The 10,435-nt window shown below is 43.7% G+C and overlaps 1 protein-coding gene across 3 annotated transcripts in view; it reads right to left on the bottom strand.

The window, feature by feature from the left end:
• The window catches only part of ABCA5 (ATP binding cassette subfamily A member 5), an 87,655-nt gene extending 79,876 nt beyond the window's left edge, over nucleotides 1-7,779 (bottom strand). For all 3 annotated transcript variants that reach the window (XR_010318308.1, XM_064270822.1, XM_064270824.1), the window contains exon 1: nucleotides 7,663-7,779. The gene's annotated coding sequence lies outside the window, so the exon portion shown is untranslated. The remainder of the gene's footprint in view (nucleotides 1-7,662) is intronic.
• Between the last annotated feature and the right edge of the window lie 2,656 nt (nucleotides 7,780-10,435).

Genomic DNA, 10,435 nt, shown 5'->3' with positions numbered 1-10,435 from the left:
TTCTAACTCAAAAGCCTTGCTAATGCAATCAACGCTTTTAAAACTTGTAAACAAAGCCAGTCCTTAATGCTGAAGAACAATGGCAGACACAGAAATAAGGGTAAAAAACTATTTAAAAAAAATTTTTTTTAAGATACTTTCCATTGCTACACAGAATATCGGGGTATGCGTTAAGTTTATCGTAAGGCTTTAAATAACTTAAAATCTTAAACTCACTATGTTGTTGTTAGCTGCCATTGAGTCGGCTCCTGACTCATGGCGACCCTGTGTGTCAGTATGGAACGGTAGAACTGTTCCATAGGGTTTTCTTGGATGTAATCTTTACGCAAGCAGATCGCCCGGCCTTTAGGTTTAATACAATTTTTAACTTTGCGTTTGCTACACCATTTTCTGTCTTTAGATAAAATTTAATAATTCATACTAAATCTAATAAATAACAAGAAAACTGAAAGCCCATCTTCCTTTTCTAGTGTATTAACAATTGGCTTAAGATAAAGACTAGGAGTCCCGTCTAGTTCAATTGCCATCAAGCTGACTCTAACTCATGGTGATCCCATGTGTGTCAGGGTAGAACCGTGCTCCAAAAGGTTTTCAATGGTTGATTTTTCGCAAGTAGATGGACAGGCCTTTCTTTAAAGGCACTTCTGGGTGGACGTGAACTTGCGAACTTTCACTTAGCAGCCAAGCATGTTAACCATATGCACCACCCAGGGACTCCAAATCAGTTGCCATCCAGTCACAGCAGCCCCATTACATAATCTAAAATTCAATATAAAAAATTCATTTACTTATTAAATAAATATTGATTACTATATTCCAGTACCATGAAACATATTTCATATTTATAATAAAAAATATACATGATTGTCAAGGATTCAATTGTGTCTCCCAAAAATATGTGTCAAATATAGGCCATGATTCCCAACACTGTCTGGTTGTCCTCCGTTTTGTGATTTTCCTATGTTATAAATCATAACTCTGCCTGTGGTTAAAGAGAATTAGGGTGGGATATAACACCCTTGCCTGGGTCACATCCCTGACCCAGTATAAAGAAGTTTCTCTGGGGTGTGGCCTGCACCACCTTTTATCTTACAAGAGATAAAAGGAAAGGGAAGCAAGCAGAGAGTGGGGGACCTCATACCACCAAGAAAGCAGCACCCTAAGCAGAGTGCGTCCTTTGGACCTGGGGTTCCTGCTCAGAGAAGCTCATAGCCCAGGTGAGGATTGATGACAAGAACCTTCCTCCAGAGCAGACAAAGAAAGCCTTCCCCTGGAACTGACACCCTGAATTTGGACTTCTAGCCTACTAGACTGTGAGAGAAAAAAACTTCTGTTTGTTAAAGCCATGCACTGTGGTATTTCTATCACAGCAGCACTAGATATCTAAGACAATGATCTTTAAAAATAGCTGTTAGAAAAAAATATTTAGACTGTATGAGTTTGTTTTAATTAAATAAATTTGAAAACTATAGAAGTATTTTTTAAACCTAAGATATTTTCATATTTATTGCTTTTGTTAAAAACAGTGCTTTTCTTAGAAAAGCCTGTTCAAAAAAATCCATCATTTATCTAATGTTACAATTATCTCCTTCAAATGTTTTTAGCTAATGAAAGACCTCAATGCACAGTACTGAGGAGACACTAAATATTTGTGAAATATACAATACTATCTTAGTATGTGACAGGCAAATTAACCACGGAAAAATTTTTAATTTATTTTTATATGTATAGACCTAATTTAAAAAAAATCAAATCCATGTTTATTTCTCTAAAGACTGAATTAAGACTACATCCTATAAAAAAATGAAATTGAGTCATATTGATATTCACAGTCATCCTGGTAAGAAATGTGATTAGTCACTTTCTTAGCATCCTTGAAAGATTCCCAGAAAGGCTCTTGGCTGAAAATATGTTCCCTACTGCCGACAGATGACTATCAGAGGTCATTTCCGGTCCACTTAAGCAGAGTTGATTATTGCTCCTTTATAGGGGAAACCCTGGTGGCATAGTGGTTAAGTGCTACAGCTGCTAACCAAGAGGTATGCAGTTCGAATCCGCCAGACGCTCCTTAGAAACTCTATCGGGGAGTTCTACCCTGTCCTATAGGGTCGCTATGAGTCGGAATCGATTCCACGGCTGTGGGTTTGGCCTGGTTCTGGGTATACCTATAGGGTTGCTATGAGTTGGAATGAACTTGATGGCAACTGGTTTGGTTTTTTAAACCCATATACAACTGTAATTACAGTTACCATACTGTGTCACCATTTTTTGTTTACATGTTTTAATCTTGAATTTGTGAGATCCTTGACAAAAAGACTGCCTTATTTATCTTTGGTTCTCTACTACCCATAATAATACTATAACTATTATCAACTTACTACAAATTCCTTTATTAAGGTTTGCTGAGAGTCCTTATAGATGAAGGGTCTGCAAGCTAAGATGGAAGAGCTGAGGGCTAATCTAGCCTGAAGCTGTTTTGTAAAGCCCATGAGCTAAGAATGTTTTTTTATATCTTTAAATGGTTATAAATAAATAAATAAATAAATAATCACAGAATAATATTTCATGACGTGGAAATTAGAAATTTAAGCGTTAATATCCATATAATAAGCTTTGATTGGAACGCAGCAATGCTCACTAGCTTACATACCATCTATGGCTGTTTTTATGCTACAAGGGCAGAGTTAATTAACAGAGACAGAGACCATATGGCCTGCGAAGCCTAAAATATTTACTCTCTGGCGCTACACAGTAGAAGTCTTCTAACCACTATTACAGATTAGAAGTGGAAGTGAGACAAGTGGCATAGTCATTTAACCAAACATTTACTGAGAGATTTATGCACCAAGCATCATGAAAAAGCAAGTTAGACACTGTTACTGACTTTGCAGATAGCTACAATTTAATATAAAGTGACGACTGCAATTAAGGGAAACGGTTTGGGAAAGAGTGAAATGGGAGTTCCAGGGAGAGAGAAAAGAATGGAAAAGCTAGACTACGAAAAGGGCTTGACTTGTGTAAAGAACAGGGACATCTGTGGTATGACAGAAGTATAAGGCAAAGTGAAGGGGGAAAGGATGCTGGTGTGTGCTCTAGATGAGACTACAAAGACAGGCACTGGTAATGTATTGTGAAATATCTGTATTCAAAACCAGATTAATCTGGGGGGAAAAAAAAAACCGTTGCTGTCGAGTGGATTCCAACTCGTACAGACAGAATAGAAAAGCCCCGAAGGGTTTACAAGGCTGTAATCTTTATGGAAGCAGACTGTCACATCTTTCCTCCTACAGAGCAGCTAGTGGGTTCCAGCCACTGACCTTTCAGTTAGCAGCTGAGTGCTTTAACAACTGTGACATCAGGATTCTGACTCGTAGCAACCCTATAGGACAGAGTAGAACTGCCCCATAAGGCTTCCAAGGATGTAATCTTTATGGAAGCTGACTGTCACACGTTTCTCCTGCAGAGCAGCTGGTGAGTTCGAACTGCTTTTGGTTAGCAGCCAAGTGCTTTATACACTGCGCCACCAGGGCTCCTACATCCATAATACAAAAAAAAAACACCCATTGTCATTGAGTCAATTCCGACTCATAGGGCAGAGTGAACTGCCCCATAAGGTTTCCAAGGAGCTGCTGGTGGATTTGAGCTGCCAACCTTTTGGTTAGCAATTGAGCTCTTAACCATCATGCCACCAAGGCTCTGCATCTATATATTCCGTTAACCCCATTGCCTCCAAGAGGATTCCAATGCATAGCAACCTTACAGGACAGAGTAGGACTGCCCCGTACGGTTTCTAAGGAGTGGCTGGTGGATTCAAACTGCCCATCTTTTGGTTAGCAGCTGAGCTCTTAACCACTATGACACCAGGGCTCCATACACAGCACCCTGTATTTCCTCCACTGCACTTTTCACACGCAAGAGTAACTGTTTAATTACCTGGCAAGCATTTATTTCTCTAGTCCATTCACTACAGAAAGTCCATTCACTCCCAATTTTTGAAGCTTGTACTTGCTTGGTCACTGTCATTGAGAAAACTGAAGTAATCAGAAGAAAATCTTCAAGATCTCCCACTATCCCTTCTATCCACCTACCTACATCTGTGCTTAAGGTAATGTTATACATTTTACAAAGGCTGCACAGTAGTTTTCAACAACTTACCATTTCGGCCTAAATAGAAGGCTGTTTTCATTAGCATTTTTATTAGAACTCTGAACCACAAAAGCTTAAATGGAATCTAGTATTAACTACACTTTTAATTGAAGATACCATTTTTTTTTTTTTGGAAGAAGAAGTTAAGAACATATCTTGCAGGTGACTTGAGATTCCTGCCCAGACACGTCACTGGCTTCCCAACTATATAAAACAAAAGCACTATACGAAGCCTTTTAATTTAACAATACCAAACCAAATACACTGCAGTTAAGTCAATTCTCAGAGGAACCCTACAGAACAGAGCAGAACTGCCCCACGGGTTATCGAGGCTGTAAATCTTCACAGGAGCAGACTGTCACATCTTTCTCCCACAGTGGGAGAAAGTAGGTTCAAACTGCCAGCCTTTTGGTTAACCACCAAGCTCTTTAACCCCTGTGCCACTAAAAAAAAAAAAACCAAACCGAGTGCCATCGAGTCAATTCTGACTCATAGCGACCCTATAGGACAAAGCAGAACTGCCCCATAGAGTTTCCAAGGAGCGCCTGGTGAATTCGAACTGCCAACCCTTTGGTTAGCAGCCGTAGCACTTAATCGCTATGCCACCAGGGTTTCCCCTGTGTCACTTAAAAAAAAACCCACTGCCGTCGATGCCACTAGAGCTCCTTAATTTAACAGGGATAAATTAGAAATGCTCTTCTTCTCTAGTGTTTTAAAATGTACTGAAGGAGATAAAATAAATACTGGTTCCACAACTGTACAGGTAAATGTTTTTTGAATCATCAATGTGATTTAACCTAAAGCTCACTGACTTTCTTTCCCCTATAGCAAGTTATCCAATAACTTTTCTTATATACAATAGGTTCCTAAAAGCTTGTGCTTAAAATTATTTTTAATCCAATTAGTTCATATACTAGTAAAGATTACTATTTAGTAGAATACTACAATATCCTTTTATACAACAATTAAACTCAAAGGCAAAGACTACAAATTGCATTCACGTTGATACTCTCAACGTAGAGGGCAGTGGTGGTTCAGTGGCCTGGCCTTGCATGCAAGAGACAGGGTTCGATTTCCAGCCAACTCCACCTCATACAGAGCCATCAACTCTTCCGTCAGTGGAGGTTTGCATGTTGCTATGATGCTGAACAGGTTTCACCAGAGCTTCCAGACTAGGGAGAAAGGCCTGGCAATCTACTTCTGAAAATCAGCCAGTGAAAACCCTATGGATCACAACATTCTGATCCACAATTGATCGTGGGGATGGCACAGGACCGGCAGCGTTTAGTTCCATTTTGCTTGGGGGTCACCATGAGTCAGGGGCCAATTCCACGCCAGCTAACAACTCTCAGCATATAGTATACTATTTGGCATATAAAGACATTCAATGCATATGTGATGTATTAATAAACTGGCTTTTAACCTAAATGTAAGATTCCCCCATACCCTACTTGAAGGGAATGTGCCACCTCACCGTACCAGTGCCAGGAGCGGCTCTGAGGGGCACAGGTCAGATTCCAAAAAAAGAGGTGCAAAAAGCCAGGTTAATCAGATCTAATGTTTATTAGGGAACGTACAGCCAGAGGTTGGTGCCAAGATTCCTGCCACGGACAGTGACTCACCAAGTCACGGAGGTAGAGGTCAGGGCACAATAGTGAGGGATTTGGGTTTACATACCACCTAACATACAGGGAAGGAGCCCTGGTGGGGCAGTGGTTAAGCACTCAGCCGCTAACCAAAAGGTCAGCAGTTCCAACCCACCAGCCGCTCTGGAAGAAAGATGTGGCAGCCTGCTTAGTAAAGATTTACAGCCTTGGAAACCCTATGGGGTAGTTCTACTTGAAATCAACTTCACTGCAATGGGTTTGGTTTTGGTTTTAACATTTAGGGAGAACAATGTGCCTACGTGCAAGTATACCTGCAGGAGAACCAAGGGAAACGTGTCTAATCTATGACTGATGGGGCTGTTTTTGTACCAGTTAATGGATTTCAATTGATGTTATCATGAAGTCAGGAGCTTGGTGTGTTTTTTTCTTGGCCCAGGTTACTTGCTCAGTAAGGGTACTCTCGTTCTCTCCCAGTGTCCTTTGCAGGCAGGACCCATCTTGTATTCTTCAGGAGTCTCTCAGGTAAATACACTTATACAGCATATACTCTTATTAAGGCCTTACTAGTGTGATTTTAAAAGTCCCTGGGTGGCGCAAACAGTTGAGTGCTCAACTACTAGCCGAAAGGTTAGCAGTTCAAACCCACCTGGAGGCAACTTGGAAGACAGATCTGGTGATCTGTTGCCAAAAGGTCACAGCCATGAAAACCGTATGGAGTAGTTTTACTCTGCACACATGGATCGCCACAGGTCAGAAATGACTCGATGGCAACTAATAACAACAGTATGATTTTAACCCAAATACCCTAAAAACCCTAACTGCTCTAATGTTCTCTTGTATGGAGTCTTTCCTACAAACATACACCATTGCTTTATGGGCAGCCACAAAAAATTAGAGAATAAAGCACCAGACTTTGGAGCCCAGCATCCCTGGGATGGAATCTCAACGCCACTTTTTTTGCTAGTTGAGACCGTAGTAACTTACTTAGCCTCGTTGAGACCTCTTTTCCACCTCTGCCCGACTAGAATAACACCTCCAGTCTCACAGGTTTACTGTCAGGATTAAATGAGGTAATAACACTGAACCTAGCTCATGGTTGGGAGTCCAACAAATAATTCCTTTCTCCCCTTGTGTTCCTTCTGAACGTTCTCCAGAGAAAGTAAACGGTATTATTTGCTGCCCCCGCTCCCCTACACACGTATTTATTTTCAATTGTACACCTAAGCCTAAAGCTCAGGAGAACGTCTCCTTCAGCTGCTGTCGCCTCCAATCGAGATTACTGCTTCCAATCTACCTAGCTTTCACATACGCTGAAATATTTTTATGCCTAGAGCTTTTATGTTTTAGACATCAAGGTATTTTCCCCAAAAAAGCGTGTCATGAGATCCGCACACTTTTCTCTCACCCAAACTCCTCTGAACGCACACGCTAATGATCAGCGCGAAATCCCCAAAGGAATGAGTGCTAATGATCCACTTGTTCTGAGGAAATTTACTTCAACAACAACAACAAAATTCTCTGTCTCTCTCCAGCGGGCGATGTCCTGATGATGGAAACGACCAGGTAAGGCCAACTGCAGCCTCGGGTCGTCCCCCGGCCAGACCCCGTCCCCGCCGGCCCCAGCGCCCCCGCCCCACAGCAGTCCACAAACATACACCCCGCGAAGATCAAGGAGCATCCCGACAGGGCACGACGGTAAGCCGCGCTTCCTCTGACGTCCGCGGTGTTTCTGGTTTCCCTTACCCCACACCTGCCCCTAAGACCCCCGGGCCCTCATCGCCCTCCCGCGCCCCTTCCTCGCCATCCCCTCCGGGGACGCCTCTGGCCGCCCCTCCTCGGCCTCTCACTCCCACAGGTATGGCTCCCCCAGGCGAGCTTCAAATGCCGCAGCCCTTGGCACCCTCCTCACCTCAGGGCCGCGGCAGCTGCTCCGTCAGGCCCGGACGCGAGCGGTCTGCGGATACCGTGCCGGGTGACGGAGCTCGGCAGGGTGTAAGGGCGAGGCCGCGCGCGCGCGCTCCCGCCTCTCGGCGCCGCCGCTCCGGCGCAGGCAGGGCCACTCGCCTAGGAAAGGAGCGCGCGGCGCCGGAAGCGGCGCTCGAATTCCTGACAAGCGCGGAGGGGTGGGGCTCCGAGGGCAGGGCTCCGAGTGGGGAGTGGGGGGTGGGGGGTCCGCGGACACGCGCGCTCCCGTCGCTCCGCTCCGCGCGACGGGCGCAGGAAGGGAGGGCAGCGTGCCCAAGAGGGAAGCGCACCTGGGGGCGGGGCACCGAGGGGGCGGGATCCCACGGACGTGCGCGCTCCCGCCGCCCGACCCCCTCCCAGCGTCCAGGCGGGGCCCCGAAGGGGCGGGGCCCGCCGGTGCGCGCCGTGGCCAGAGTCCCCGCGCGCCCGCGAAGCCGCGGAGCGCCGGGAGTCGATCTCGTGGTTCAGCCCGAGGGCTCTCGGTGCAAGCTCTGAGGTGTTCTCGCCACGCGCTCCCTTGGGACGTGCGAAAACAGCGGGTTTGCAGTCGGGGGCTCGGGTTTGATTCCGAGCCCTGCCGCCTCCTAGTGTGTGACTGGCCGGCGACCCTCTCCTATGTTCCCCCCATGTCAGGTCTAGACGTTTCTAGAATGTTTTATGGCTGTTCCTGGCGTTGGAAGGGTCTTCTCCGAGGACTGCGTTTTGGAGTCCCTCCGTAACCCCTTTTCTCTCCCGCCGCGGCGTCTGAGGTGCAGTGCCCTCATTTTCATAACTGCTCCTCCCCTCCAGCTTTTTCGTTTCCTCATCAGGCACTAACGAGATGCTTTTCGCTTCTGGAGTGTCCTCATGAAAGTCTAGGAATGGGGTGGATCCTGAATTTTCCAAACGGAATGAGATACACGGCAACTGTGGGAGATTGTGTACTGCACTCATTTTTGCTAAAAAGACAATCTGGTGTTTTGAGTCTTATTACCCAAGGTGACCTCAATGATGGAAAAAAGTTATTATGGCAAAGCTTTACAAACTTGCATTACACATTTTCTGTTTAGCCACATTTTTCGCATAGTTCTTTACTTTTGACAATTTAACTAGAGACTTTAAAAATTCTGTCAGTCCTGTATATATCTATTTTTTTTGCTTACCTTTGCTTACTTTCTGCTACTCAAATTTAACTCAGATATTATCAACGTTTATTCTGCTTTTAAAAAAGGAATCAAATTTTATTTATCCTATAAAATATGGGTTAAATAGGAAATGCCAAAAGGCCTACCACAATTCATGATGATTGAAAGACCTGGCAGTAGCAATGGAGGGAAAGGAAGATAGAACGTTGGAGAAACAATACCAGAAAACTAAAGAAGGCAGAAATAACTCTTCATGATATATTTTGTCTCTTTTTGCAATATCAAACATTCAGTTAGTAATTCAGAAGTATGCCTTCTTAATGTCCTAGATTTTGTGGGCACGTAAATAAATGTAAAAGAGCCCTGGTGACACAGTGGTTAAGAGCTGGCTGCTAATCCAAAAGTTGGCAGTTGGAGCCCACCAGCAGCTCCATGGGGAATGTGGCACTCTGCTTCTGTGAAGGTTACAGCCTTGGAATCCCTATGGGGCAGTTCTACCCTGTCCTATAGGCAGTGGCATAGGTAAGGGGTTGAAGGGGTGCAGATCACATTGGGTGACACTGTCAGAGGGGGTGACACCAAAATGACTATAAAAATTTTGTGTAGTGTTTTAGCAGAAATTTATTATTTTTTATAAAAATATCCCTGTAGTTACAACAGAAACATTTTTCGTAAGCCCAGCTTACATGTATTAATACACCTACAAGGCTAAAACTCTATGCTGATTTACTTTTTGAACCTTCCAATGCCTTCCAGTCAGAGCCGTCATTACCCAACGGCAAGGACGCTTTGAATCATGTGGTTTCATCTACAAGCACATGCCGTCTTCACTGCTGCTAATGTTTTTATAGTCACTGATTTTGTCAAATTTTCTGGTGCTTTAGCTACAATGTTGTGACCATTAGTATTTGTGAACCTGTATCAACAATTTTTTGAGAATGAAGTAGTAAAGAAAAAGGAGAAAAATCAAAAAAGGCTACTGCTCAGTTACTAACAATGTCCTAATTCAATGCAGAAAGATTTTACAAAACAATTTTGTTGTCAGTATTCATATATCTAAGAGATGTTACATTTAAGCAATTTATGACTATATTACATATTAGTCTATGATTAAAATTGATAATAAACATTACTAAGGATTCTGTAGGGTCTGGTACAGGAGGTCCGTGGTGGGGGGGTGACTCTAGGAGTTACTGCACTGGGTGACACCAACCGTAGTGATGACACTGCCTATAGGGTTGCTATGAGTCAGAATCAACTTGACAGCAACAGGTACGGATTAAGCGAATGTAGGTTAGAGATAAATAAACTTGGTAAAAATATGTTACTGAATTATGCGTTCACCCTAACTCTCCAGTCGCACCTCTCGTTAGTAGCCTTAAAGAAGACTCTGTTTTAGCCTCAGAAGTCTACTCATCATTTCTACCTCTACCCCAGATACTTGTTTCCTGGGTTTCCTATCCTTGTAATGTTCTCAGTCATTCAGTCTTCTTATGCTTGTACTCTTGCTTAAAGAGGCCGTGACCAAAATCTGTGTCTTCTCTAAAACCCTCATCACCCCAGACAAAATGATCTCACTCTCTTCTGCACTGG

This window comes from Loxodonta africana, chromosome 18, assembly GCF_030014295.1.
Source record: "Loxodonta africana isolate mLoxAfr1 chromosome 18, mLoxAfr1.hap2, whole genome shotgun sequence".
Classification (NCBI taxonomy): domain Eukaryota; kingdom Metazoa; phylum Chordata; class Mammalia; order Proboscidea; family Elephantidae; genus Loxodonta; species Loxodonta africana.
Note: the sequence above shows the minus strand (reverse complement) of the source record. Positions and strands in the feature narration are given on the sequence as shown.